At 43.8% G+C, this 11,455-nt stretch overlaps 1 protein-coding gene across 1 annotated transcript in view; it reads left to right on the top strand.

The window, feature by feature from the left end:
• The window catches only part of LOC134351493 (tetraspanin-8-like), a 58,494-nt gene that overhangs the window by 2,794 nt on the left and 44,245 nt on the right, over nt 1–11,455 (top strand). The window lies entirely within an intron of this gene.

Below are 11,455 nucleotides of genomic sequence, written 5' to 3'. Positions count from 1 at the left end.
ATGTCACCAGCAAATGTTGTGAAATTTGTTGTCTTTGTGACAGCGTTACAATGCAATACATGATAAACATATATAAAAAATGCAATCACAGTAAGTGTGTCTGTATATGTATATATGAAATAGTTATATTAAAAAAACAGAAATACATAAAAGGTAGTGAGGTAGTTTTCAAGGGCAATGTTCCTGGTGAGGTAGGTAGGGGGTGGGGGGGTGTGTGTGTGTGCGCGCGCGCGGTTCACGCACACGTTTAGCTACTAGCGCACAAAGGAATTTAAACCGCACACAAAATGTTGTCACCCTTTACCTCGTTGGCATGTTAAGTACTTTTCACGATCGTATACAATCGTATTTCCTTCCGCAAACATGAGGAAATCTGCAGTTGCTGGAATTTCAAGCAACACACATCAAAGTTGCTGGTGAACGCAGCAGGCCAGGCAGCATCTCTAGGAAGAGGTACAGTCGACGTTTCGGGCCGAGACCCTTCGTCAGGACCCTTCAGAATTTTTGCATATATTGGTCATTACAAGTTATAGGGAACGTTGTTCATGGGTTCAATGTCCATTTAGAAATATGGTGGCAGAGGGGAAGAAGCTGTTCCTGAATGGCTGAGTGTGTGCCTTCAGGCTTTGTACCTCCTTCCTGATGGTAACAATCTGAAGAGGGCATGTCCTGGGTGATGAGGGTCCTTAATAATGGATGCCACTCCTTGAAATTGTCTTGAATCCTACTGAGGCTAGTACCCACAATAGTGCCGACTAATTTTACAACTTTCTGCAAATTACTTCGATCCTGTGCAGTACAGGATGGTGATGTAGCCAGTCAGAATGTGCTCTATGGTACACCTGTGGATGGCTTTGAGTGTTTTAGGTGACGAGCAGAACCTCCCGGACCAAAACTGAAGACTGCATCAGTAATTTTGCCAAGCGGCTATGACATTTTTGCAAGGTTATTAAAATAAAACCAGCTGTATTTGTTACATGTACATTGAAGTGTTGAAACATAGTGGAATGCATAATTTTGTATCAAAGACCAACAACACATTCCAAGGATGTGTAGGGTACAGCCTGCAAGTGTTACCATGCTTCTGGCACTAGCAAGGCACCGCCCGTAGCGTACAGACCCTAACCGGTACATTTTTGGAATGTGGGAGGAAATCGGAGAACCCAGAGGAATCCACGGCGGGAATCGAACTCTGATCAGTGATCACTGACGCTGTAAAGCTTTGTGTTGGTTGCTATGCGACGGTACTGCATCCTCCAGTTTGATTGTGCTGAAAGTTAATTATTTATTACTGAAATGATCCTGAAACATTGGGATTATTAACAAGTATTAGGAATGCTGTGTTGATGAATTAGAGGGGCTGATTGCTTTTCTAATCAGTGGTTTTGTGAATGAATCGAAGGGACTTTTCTAATGCTTGCACGAGGAATTCTGCAGATGCTGGAAAATTCAAGCAACACCCATCAAAGTTGCTGGTGAATGCAGCAGGCCAGGCAGCATCTCTAGGAAGAGGTACAGTCGACGTTTCAGGCCGAGTCCTGATGAAGGGTCTTGGCCTGAAATGTCGTCTGTACCTCTTCCTAGAGATGCTGCCTGGCCTGCTGCTTTTTAATGCTTGAGTGCCCTAGTAATTTCCTGGCTGATTACACACACAAGAATTTCAGTACATTATAAACTCCACCACAATATTCCACAGAGAATAACTGTTCTCCACTGGACTGTTCCTATCAATTGACCTTGGCTCCCATTCTCGAATCTGAATATCTCAAATAGAATTCACTATCTGCAGTATTATTTGCTTATTTCCATGGCTCAGGAACAGCTTTTTCCCCCTGACATCATTTTCTAAATGGACATTGAACTCATGAACACTACCTCGCTACTTTTTTAAAATTTCTGTTATTTATTAGATTATGAGGACACGCAGTCCTCTTTTATTGACATTTAGTAATGCATGCGTTAAGAAATGATACAATATTCCTCCAGTGTGACATCACAGAAACACAAGACAGACCAAGACTGAAAAACTGACAAAAACCACATAATTATAACATATAGTTACAACAGTGCAAGCAATACTGTAATTTAATGAACAGTATTTTGCACTACTGTACTTATTTTAATTTAACTATTTAATAGACATATGAGTCACTTAATGTAACTCATTCTCTATATTGATTATGTATTGCATTGTACTGCTGCCATAAAGTTTACAAATTTCACGGTGTGTGCTGGTGATATTAAACCTAATTCTGATTCTTCCTGTTTCTATGGCTATTCTCCCAGCTAAACTTTGACTTTGTGCCCAGCCTTGTGCACTCTTCATCCTCTTTCTCGTGTCTTTGTCAGATGAGAGTTCCATTGCTTGGTTTTTCTCTGCAGCAATGACCAACTCTGTTTCAATAGCTCCCTTCTTACCTTAAAAAACACGTTCTTCTTTTTAAGTGTATCAGTTGCTCTTATAATGTACCCTGCTCCTGATTATTTTTTTTTTGCATATGCCTGTCTAGCCCTTCCAAACACCTTTGTGTCAGGATGTTGCCTCAATTCAAGTTGCAACAGCTGTCCATTTTGGAACAACGACTATCCTGAGATGGTTCCCAAAGTACTGGGATGTTAGTTCAGTGTTTCCCTACAGCGTTAGGAACCAGGTTGAATCAAAAGTAGTGTTTATATGGAGGGACCTAGCTGAATATTCACTACATCTTGGAGCTACGGAGTCATAGGCATGGAAACTGGCCATGTAACCCGTCACAGTCTTGCCAGTCTTTCTGCCCATTGACAGTAATTCAATTTGCCCTCACTAGGATTATATTCATATAACCATAAGACATGGGAGCATTTTTGTGACATTTGGCCCATTGAGTCTGCTTTGCCATTCCATCACAGCTGATTTATTATTCTTAACCACATTCTTCTGCCTTCTCCCCATAACCTTTGATACCCTTACAAATCAAGGGCCTGCTAATCATGTTTTAAGTATAACCAAAAACTTGGCCTTCATCTGTGGCAATGAATTTGACAGATTCACCACCCACCCTCTGACTAAAGAAATTCCTTTTCTGAATGGATATCCTTGTATTCTGGCTGTGCTGTCTGGTCATTGACTCTCCCACTGGCGAACTTCCTCTCCACATCAGCTGTATTGAGGCCTTTTGGTATTAAATAGGTTTCAATGAGATCCCTCCTCAGTCCTCTGAACACCAATGAGTACAGGTCCAGAGCCATCAAATGGGCCTCATACTTTAACCCTTTCATTTCTTGCGATTGGCCTCGGGATCCTCTCCAATCCAGCACGTCCTTTCTTAGATAAAAGGCCCAGATCTGCTCACAGTTCAGTTCTCTTTATGTGCGGTATGCCCAATGCCTTTTAACACCTTAATGCTATACAGGTTTCCCCCGCCATCCGAAGGTAGAGCGTTCCTGTGAAACGGTTCGTAAGCTGAAATGTTGTAAAGCGAAGAAACAATTACCATTTATTTATATGGGAAAATTTTGTGAGTGTTCGCAGACCCAAAAAAACCTACCAAATCATGCCAAATAACACATAAAACCTTAAAATAACAGTAACATATAGTAAAAGCAGGAATGATATGATTAATACACAGCCTATATAAAGTAGAAATAATGTATGTACAGTGTAGTATCACTTACCGGAATCGGGACAGCGCAGAGCACACTGGTGATGGTGTGTTAGGCTGAGTTGTCGCGGGCTGGGGTGGTGCAGTGGCCCCCACCCTCCAAGCCGCCGACCGATACTGATCCGCAAGGCACACAGGAGTCCGGCGGTAGCCGGGAGGCATACAGCACATCTTTAAGAAAAAAGCGGAAATAAACATGCTAATTAATTAGGTGTCGCCCGACACGTAATTATCAGCTCAGATCAGTGCCGATTGCCGATTGTATCGCCTCTGATCTGGGCCGACATTTATGTGTGGGGCGGCCCCTAATTAATTAGCATGTTTATTTCGGCTTTTTTCTTAAAGATGTGCTGTGTGTCTCCCGGCTACCGCTGCATTCTCAGCGAATCGGTACTGTATCTGTCCGCGGCCTGGGTGTTGGGGTGGTGGGACACTGGGGTGTCATCTGGTCATCGGTTTCCATTAGAGCAGGCGGCTCATCTTCTCCTATGACTGCCCGCCTCGATGTCGAAGGTTGAGGTTCGTCATCTGCTTTGGCTGATGTGGAAGGCTTGCTTGACTACTGAGCCTCGCGCATTTTTCTATTATATAGTTCTTTGTAAGGACTGAAACCATCTTGCAAATATCCCCTAAACCGACGTACCCTTTCAAAATTAAAGTCGTGCTTTATCATTGCAGCAAAAATCCCACGCAGTGGCTTCACGTTCGTTTTGCTACTGCATTCGGTTTTGATTGTTATCCTTCCCTCTTCCAATTGCATCAGCTCTTCATCTATCGGTTCTTGGTCATGGGATGCCAAAACCTCTTCAACATCATCTTCGTCAGCTTCCACAAGTCAAACTCACTTTGTCCTTCGTTCACCATGATCAAAACGCTTAATTGTGTCTAGTTTTACGCTAAATGTAATACCCTTACGAGCTCTTTCAGGCTTTTCCAATACCTCAGAACTCATCTTGCAAACGGCTGCTCAGTGCAACGTGTTAAAGCAATGCCGTTCCGAATCCGGGGGACAGCGGCTGCTCGGGGCGCGCACGGCATTTTATTGCGCGCTGATTTTTTTCGTAACAGTGAAAACACCTTCTGAAAGCGAAAACAGGATACTAATGTAGGTCTTTCGTAACAGTGAGGTTTCGTAAAGCGAACGTTTGAAAAGCGGGGGAACACCTGTATTTCCTTCTGCAACTAGCCTATTTGACTGTCTTAAGTGCCTCTTAAACATGCTCATTATGACTGGTTCCACCTCCTTCTCTGGCAGTGTGTTTCAAATTTCATCCTGGAGCCAGACTGGCTGAGATACAAGAATAAATGGATAATTTGTTTCCCTGTGTACAGGAAAAAGGTGTGTCATTAATAGTTCTTCGAACACAGCCGCACAAGAGCTTTGTTCAGGAGTCAAGTAAGAACCTAGACTTAATCTGACCCCCAAGTGCTAATGACATTTTTCTGTCCCTGACCCAGTCTGAATGCCATAAACATTACAGTCTCAAACATGTTGTTTGATCTGTTTGAGGACAAGATATTAAATAAATGTGCCTGAATCTCTTGCTGCCTAAAAAGTTGCTTTCTCATTAAGAAAGGCATCTGGATAGTGAGCCAACAGGCAGGTCCTAATCTAACCTGACCAAAACTTCCAAGTTTTTATTTTTTCTCAGTACAAGCACTTCATCAGCCCAACCCACTGTTTATAGTGGCACCCTGCCCAGTCTCAGTTCTAATCCACACAGTTATTCTGAGTTTATGGTTCCATTAAAGTGCTTATAAATGTTTCTGTTGTGTGATGTCCTCCTCTTCAGGAATTGTTTTTTATTCAAAATTGAAAGCAGGTCGAATTGAATTGACTTTATTACTTGCATCCCTCACATGAGTAAAAATCTTTACATTATGTTTCTGTCTAAATATGCAATTTATAGTCATTTGTAATAGTATGTACAACAGGACAGTCAATATAGCATAGAAATACAATTGTATCAGTGTGAGTTAATCAGTCTGATGGTCTGGTGCAAGAAGCTGTCCTCTGGCCTGTTGGGCCTGGCTTTTATGCTGCGGTACTATTTCCCGGATGGTAGCAGCTGGAACAGTTTGTGGTTGGGGTGACTTGGGTCCTCAATGATCCTTCGGCCCCTTTATACACACCTGTCTCTGTAAGTGTCCTGAATCATGGGAAGTTCACAACTACAGATATGCTGGGCTGTCTGCACCACTCTCTGCAGAGCCCTGTGATTGAGGGAAGTACAGTTCCCATGCCAGGCAGTGATGCAGCCAGTCAGGATGCTCTCAATTGTGTCCTTGTAGAATGTCTTTAGGATTTGGGGACTCATGCCAAACTTCTTCAACCGTCTCAGGTGAAAGAGTCACTTTTGTGATTTTTTTTTCACCCCACAGCCAGTACGTACAGACCACGTGAGATCCTCGGTGATGTGATGCCGAGGAACTTAAAGCTGTTCACCCTCTCAACCCCAGATCCATTGATGTCAATAGGGGTTAGCCTGTCTCCATTCCTCCTGTAATCCACAACCAGCTCCTTTGTTTTTGCGACATTGAAGGAGAGGTTTTCTTGACATCACTGTGTTAGGGTGATGGACTTCCCCTCTGTAGGCTGTCTCATTATTAATTGAGATTAGGCCCATCAGTGCAGTGTCATCAGCAAATTTAATTAGCAGATTGGAGCTGTGGGTGGCGACAGTCATGGGTATACAGAGAGTAAAGGAGCAGGTGTAATACACCTGAGGGACACCTGTGTTGAGGGGCAGAGGTGAGGGAGCCCACTCTTACCATCTGCCGGCAATCTAACAGGAAGTCCAGGATTCAGCTGCACATGCAGGGTGAAGGCCGAGATCTCTGAGCTTTTTGTCGAATCTGGAGGGAACTATGGTGTTGACTGCTGAACTGTAGTCCAAGAACAGCATTCTCACAGCAGCATCCCTCTTCTCCAGATGTGTTAGCACGGTGTGTAGGGCTGTGGCTATTGTGTCATCTGTTGATTGGTTGTGTTGGTAGGTGAATTGTAGGGGATCCATGTGGTCAAAAGTGACAGAGGCATGTATGATATTATCAGATGTGTGGAAATAATGATCTTATACAAAAGCATGTAGGTTGTATTTCTAGTTAATTGTTGATTACTTCTCAGAATTCATTTGGGCTTAGTAATATCCCAGTCCAGAAAGGAAAAAACATCACAGTCAGTTTCTGTTTCTGACTACGTTACTCCAGCCAAGGAGCGCATGCATGCTGAAGATAGCAAGGTTACACTGACAGTGCTTTATAAACCACCGGTGAGGCCTCACTTGCCATATTGTGAGCAGTTTTAGGCCCCTTATCTAAGAAAGGATGTGCTGACATTGGAGAGGGCCCAAAGGAGCTTTACGACGGTGATTCTGGAACTGAAAGGCTTATCATATGAGGAACATTTGATAGCTCTGGGCCTGATCTCACTGGAGATGAGAAGAATGAGGGGGGGATCTCATTGAAACATATCGAATGTTGAAAGGCCTTGATAGAGTGGATGTGGAGAGGATGTTTCCTCAGGTGGGAGAGTCTAAGACCAGAGGACATGGCCTCAGAATCCCAAAAGAGGGATGTCCATTTAGAACAGAGATGAGGAATTTCTTTAGCCAGAGGGTGGTGAATCTGTGGAATTCGTTGCCACAGGTGGCTATGGAGGCCAAGTCATTGGGTATATTTAAGTCGGGCATTGATAAATTCTTGATTAGTCACGGCATGAAGGAATATAGGGAGAAGGCAGGACATTGGAACTGAGGGGGAAATTGATCAGCCATGATGAAATGGTGGAACAGACTTGATGGGCCAAATGGCCCAGTTCTGCTCCTATATCTGATGGTCTTATGGTCTCATCACTTCTCCACAATTTGGAATATCTAAATTTTGCCTCATTATCAGGCACTTTGGGTGAAATTGGGCACAGATTTGGTAGTCTCAAATTTGATTTTTTGTTTGGATTAAAATAGAAGCAAAATCAATTCAATACAGAATAAATGTGGAATAAGCCAAAGCTGAAATTGAGACACGAGACTGCAGACAGTGGAGCTGGAATCTGCTGGAGGAGGTCAGCGGGTTGAAAAGCATCTGTGGATGAGAAAGGAGCTGTTCATGTTTCAGATTGAAGTCCTGCATCAGGACAAAGAGGAGAAGCTGGCCAGCATAATGAGGAGAGGGGGAATGGTGAGACAGGAGCTTGATGTGAATGCTGGACTGAGGATAATGGGCAGGTTGTGCGAAGAGAGGGAGACAGACAGGAGTTTGGGGATAGAAGCAGTTGAGTGATAGATGGGATTAGATAAAAGTGTGAAGTAGGTGTAGCAAGGTGGGGGATGGGGCTGAGATTGGAGACGGCGACTGGAGGATGATAAGCAGGCGTGCAAAGGGCTACCACTGCTGGAATCTAAATAAACATTGAATGACGTATGTTTTTCAATTTAGTAGGTTGGCAGGGTAGAGATATGTCTCTACCAAAGGAGGTGTAAGGCGCTCCTTCCCTCTGCTAACCTGTGGGTCACCCTTGGGCAAGGTGTAGCACCTGCTTAGCCCCCTGATCAGAGTCGTGGGAGCAGGTGGTGCATATCACAAGTCCTGGTTATTCAACAGGTTCATTACGCACATTTGATGTCAGAGAAATGTATACAATATTACAACCTGAGATTCTTTTTCTTCACAAACATCCATGAAAACAGAGGATTTCCCCAAAGAATGAATGGCAGTTAGAACCCCAAAGCCCCTCAAGCTTCCCCACCCGTGAGCAAGCATCAGCAAGGCAACAAACCCACCTCCCCACCAGCAAAAAAGCATTGGCACCCTCCACTGAGCACTCAAGCGTGCAGCAAAGCATCAGTAAAGACACAGAGCTGCAGTACACCAAAGACTACTTGTTCACCCGGTATTCGACATACCACAGGGTGTATCTTTCCCCCAATAAGGGAAAAAGAGGTGACCCATTTCATAGTGAGAGGAGAGATGTAACAAACAACTCGCTGACTGATGGTGTTAAAAGTCTGTTGTGTTGCTTTTTTTCTGAGCTCTATGCCCAAAGAACTCGGGTCTCTGGGCACACAGCCAGCAGCTGGCCCACTGCTCCCAATGTTCCATGTTCACCTGCGATGTCTCAGTCAGGGGCACTGGCTTTGATTCGGCCCTCTCCAGAGCCACGAAAATCCAGCACCCTGAAGGCACGCTAGTCTTCTAGGCCGAGTCCTTGCGATGTCAAGAAGTGGCGGTCTTGAGGCCCTGAGAGTGGGTCCCATTCCCTTAAAGAGCCAAAGTCAGAGTGTAACTTCAGGTCAGGGTCTTCAAAAGAACCTTGAAAGGGTAAAAAAGAGATATCAACGATAGAAACAGAGCTGTTTCTGAAGATGCAAGCGAAGGAGCTGCCGCTTACAATCGGAGTACATACATGTCACCACAAACAATCCTGGGATTCTTGTTTTCCTGTGGGCATACTTAGAAGATCTATAGAATAGTAACTGTAAACGGGATCAATGAACAACAAACTGTGCAAATGTAAATATAAATGAATAGTAATTAATAACGGGAGCATTAAATAACAAGATAAAGAGTCCTTAATGTGAGATCATCAGCTGTGGGAACACCAGAAGTAGAATGAGTGTAGTTATCCCCTTTTTTTCCAAGAGCCTAATGGTTGAGGGGTAGTAATTGTACTTGAATCTTTGGTGCGAGTCCTGAAGCACTTGTAACCCTCTACCTGATGGCAACAGTGAGAAAAGAACATGGCCTGGGTGGTGAGGATCTTTGATAATGGATGTTGCTTTTCCACGGCAATGTTTCATGTAGATGTGCTCAATGGTTGGGAATGTTTTACCTGTGATGTACTGGGTCGAATTCACTACCTTTTGTAGGATTTTTTGCTGGTATTGGTGTTCCCATACCAGGCCGTAATGCCACCAGTCTGTACACTTTCCACCACACATCTACTGAAGTTTGCCAAGGTTTTTGATGACACGCCGATTCTCCACACACTCTTGAGAAAGTAGAGGTGCTGTAGTGCTTTCTTTGCAATTATATTTTTATGATGGCCACTGATGCCAGGCAGACAATCTCTGAAAAATATTGATAATGGTTGGGGTCACCTGTCTTGTAAAGACGCTGCTCTGAAGAAGCCAATGGCAAACCTCTTCTTAGAAAAATTTGCGAAGAACAATTGTGATCGTGAGACCATGATCCCCCATGTCATAAGACACGGCACATGATGATGAGGGAAGCAAAGGAAGGGAAGGCAGTGTCATGAGAAGAACATTTAAAGGTAAATGGATTTTGTGAGGAACGGTAAACAAAAGTGTTTTGTTACCTTGCCTGCTGATGAAATGCACAATTGCAGGAGATGTAGAGTAGGTTTATTGTGATGAGTAAAATAACCTAGTGTTTGAGTTGTACTTGTGCCGCTGAGGGGCAGTCAAAAAAAGTCAAAGCTGGGTTTGTTGTCACATTGACGAGCGCATGCGCGCGCAGGTCGAATGAGAAACGTCTTTGCTGCAGCATCACAGGCACATAAAGTCGGAGACCAAGCGCTTATGAGAAAAATGTAAATCCAACAAGAAGCTCCAAGAAATACTAAATAAACCATCAACTGCAAGAAGACAATGTATGATTGTCACAAAGAAGAAAGAAATACAGAAAAGTAAACTGAAAGTGGGCAATGAAACAATTCAATTACTAGGGGAGCGCGATAACATCTGACCATAGGGCAAAAGTTGAAATTAGGAGATTAGGTTCACAGTTGAGCATTTGAGGAAGATACTAAATAACAATTTTGATGGTTATGAAACTCAGTGTTGCAGAACTATGTTCATTCCACACTAACATACGGAAGCAAATGTTGGGACGAAGTGAGGGAAGACTCGAAGCTGCAGGGATGTGGTTTTTGAGAAGAATGCTGAAAATATCATGGAAAGGCAGAATAACAATAGACAATAGGTGCAGGAGTAGGCCATTCAGCCCTTCGAGCCAGCACCACCATTCACTGTGATCATGGCTGATCATCCACAATCAGTATCCGGTTCCTGCCTTATCCCCATAACCTTTGATTCCGCTATCTTTAAGAGCTCTATCCAACTCTTTCTTGAAAGCATCCAGAGACTTGGCCTCCACAGCCTTCTGGGGCAGAGTATTCCATATATCCACCACTCTCTGGGTGAAAAAGTTTTTCCTCAACTCCGTTCTAAATGGCCTACCCCTTATTCTTAAACTGTGGCCTCTGGTTCTGGACCCACCCATCAGCGGGAACATGCTTCCTGTCTCCAGCGTGTCTAATCCCTTAATAATCTTATATGTTTCAATAAGATCCCCTCTCAGACTTCTAAATTCCAGAGTATACAAGCCCAGTCGCTCCAATCTTTTGACATATGACAGTCCCACCATCCCGGGAATTAACCTTGTGAACCTATGCTGCACTCCCTCAATAACAAGAATGTCCTTCCTCAAATTTGGAGACCAAAACTGCACACAGTACTCCAGGTGTGGTCTCAGCAGGGCCCTGTACAGCTGCAGAAGGACCTCTTTGCTCCTATACTCAACTCCCCTTGTTATGAAGGCCAGCATGCCATTAGCTTTCTTCACTGCCTGCTGTACTTCCATGCTTGCTTTCAGTGACTAATGTCCGAGAACACCCAGATCTCGTTGTACTTTCCCTTTTCCTAACTTGACTCCATTTAGACAATAATCTGCCTTCTTGTTCTTACCACCAAAGTGGATAACCTCACATTTATCCACATTAAATTGCATCTTCCCACTCACCCAGCCTGTCCAAGTCACCCTGCATTCTCATAACATCCTCCTCACATTTCACA

The sequence above is a fragment of the Mobula hypostoma genome, chromosome 9, assembly GCF_963921235.1.
Source record: "Mobula hypostoma chromosome 9, sMobHyp1.1, whole genome shotgun sequence".
Lineage (NCBI taxonomy): Eukaryota > Metazoa > Chordata > Chondrichthyes > Myliobatiformes > Myliobatidae > Mobula > Mobula hypostoma.
The sequence above is the reverse complement of the archived record's forward strand: the minus strand, read 5'-3'. Positions and strand labels throughout refer to the sequence as shown.